The sequence below is a fragment of the Arachis stenosperma genome, chromosome 3 (assembly GCF_014773155.1).
Source record: "Arachis stenosperma cultivar V10309 chromosome 3, arast.V10309.gnm1.PFL2, whole genome shotgun sequence".
NCBI lineage: Eukaryota > Viridiplantae > Streptophyta > Magnoliopsida > Fabales > Fabaceae > Arachis > Arachis stenosperma.
This window is the reverse complement of record NC_080379.1, coordinates 156,125,659-156,127,856: the sequence shown is the minus strand read 5'-3', so window position 1 is coordinate 156,127,856 and position 2,198 is coordinate 156,125,659. Positions and strand designations below refer to the sequence as shown.

At 30.5% G+C, this 2,198-nt stretch overlaps 1 non-coding gene across 1 annotated transcript; it reads right to left on the bottom strand.

The window, feature by feature from the left end:
* Positions 1-1,546: 1,546 nt before the first annotated feature.
* TRNAG-GCC (transfer RNA glycine (anticodon GCC)) lies at positions 1,547-1,617 on the bottom strand. The gene has a single exon. It is a non-coding gene; the product is annotated as a tRNA-Gly (tRNA).
* Between the last annotated feature and the right edge of the window lie 581 nt (positions 1,618-2,198).

Here is a 2,198-nt window from a genome sequence, read left to right as displayed (position 1 = left end):
CATTAGCAAAACTAAATATAAAATTCATATAATTATCCAAATATCAATAAAGTGTACTTCTCACTAAGAGTTGCATAGTCAACACAAAAAAAGTGTATATTTAAAAAAAAAAAAGAAATTTCACAATCCTAAGATCTACTTTCTAATCTGTCCCTCCAACGAATTCATCCATGAGACAACTTCTTATGGAAGCTTCTCACCTTATCCTTGAAGTAGACATATCAGAGCACTCTCCATTGCCTGCATCCTTATCTTCCCAGCTGCTACTTCATCCTCCATTGCCTGTTTTTTTGTCTTCTCGGCTGCTACTTCATCCTCCACTGCCTTCCTTTTTAATTTCTCGGCCGCCAAATTATTTTGGTGGGGGTATCTAAATGGAACAACCCCTCCCCCAACAGGTTATTAGATGCGGTTGGGGTTCAAAACAGCCACCAATTCGGAGTCATTAGGAGCGGAGCCTGGAAACGCAACAAGAACCGCGCAGCTCACTTGACCTGCGGCGTTTTCTGAGAACGTTGGTAATTTGGCGCAGCTAAAAGAAGGTTCTCTTGTAGTACGTGATATCCAGAATTTTACTAAAAGATCAATAAAATCAGAATTATTCTATAAATTATTGACAAGAATAAAAATATTCACGCAATTTATTTCACAAATAATATTTTTTTTTTATTTCAGGTCCCAAATTAAAATATATCTTCTTCAAATAATAAATAATTTTTTATAAAATATTATGATTCTTAATTATTTTTAAATAGTCTTATTATCAACTTCTATTATAAAAATTTTAGTTTAAATTCCTAACACACCAAATAAAATTATTTTTTAAAAGATTCTAAATTTTATATATATTCTTCTAAACATAAGAGACTGTCTCGAAATCGACTGAAATAATCTTCGAAAGAGAAACGGTATTTATGAAACAAAATATTTTGGAATTATTCTATATATCTCAGTATGCTGTGCATAATATATGAAACAAAATATTAAACATTTATGGAGTAATCCTGAACTCTGTGGACTATGTCCACGTTCACCAATAAAAGAAAATCTTAATTAGATATTTTACAAAGTAACTTCTAGTGTTTCTATATATGCTGCATCACACCATCACCTTAGTATTTAGTAACACCTAATAAGCATATTTATTACTAGAATCTTGCTTACATCTGTTTTAATGATATATTTTAAGAATATCACAAAAAATATTTTGCTAAATGTTATTTAAAATAAATTTTTATATTTTTAATGTATTAAATACGTAAAAAAAATTAAAAAATACCTATTATTATACTATTAAAATATATCCTTAAAATACATGATAACTAGATTTTTATTATTCTTCTTCTTTGGATCAGTAATGGAAGAAAGGCTTGGACCAATTACTATGCGAATTACAGTTGGAGCTAAGCTTGAAAAAATGATTTGGCCCAACTGAAGTTTTGTATTTACAAAATGGTTAAAGGCTCTGACCACCAAAAACTCAAAAAATAAAACGAACAAGAGCTTATGTTAACCCAGAAAAAAAAAAAGAGAACCTGCAAAAATATGCACCAGCCGGGAATCGAACCCGGGTCTGTACCGTGGCAGGGTACTATTCTACCACTAGACCACTGGTGCTTGATGGACACCCTTTTTTTAAGGATATTATATTAACTTATAATGTTTTTATCCAAACACCAAAATTAACTAATAAAATAAATCAAATATATTTGTGTATAAATATATATGTAATTTAATTTATTTTTAATGTATATTTATATTTTAACATATAATTTATATTAATAACTAAAGTGTACACATAATATAGTGGTAATGTTTTTGAGGGTCTCAACTTACAAAGGACACTAACGATACAGCTACAGAGTTCTTTAGGTAATTTTTACCATCACTAGTATCACGTTATATTTGTTCTCTTGGTTATTTTGTTCTCTTTTTCCGTTTGTGTTTTCTTTTGGTGCGTGCTGTAATCATCGCTTACTAAGTTATGGTAGCTTCTGTACTTGTATTTTCTAGGTGGTGAAGCAAAACCCCTTATGTGTTGTACAACTTAATCCTGATGATGTCGCTTCATATTATGAAACTGTAAGTACCTTTTGCAAGGAAGAATGAAGATATTGAGCGGTTGCTGTTAGTCAAGGTTAATCATGTATTTTCATTTCAAAGTCTAGTCTTTGTGTGGGACGTCAGTCGTTACTAAG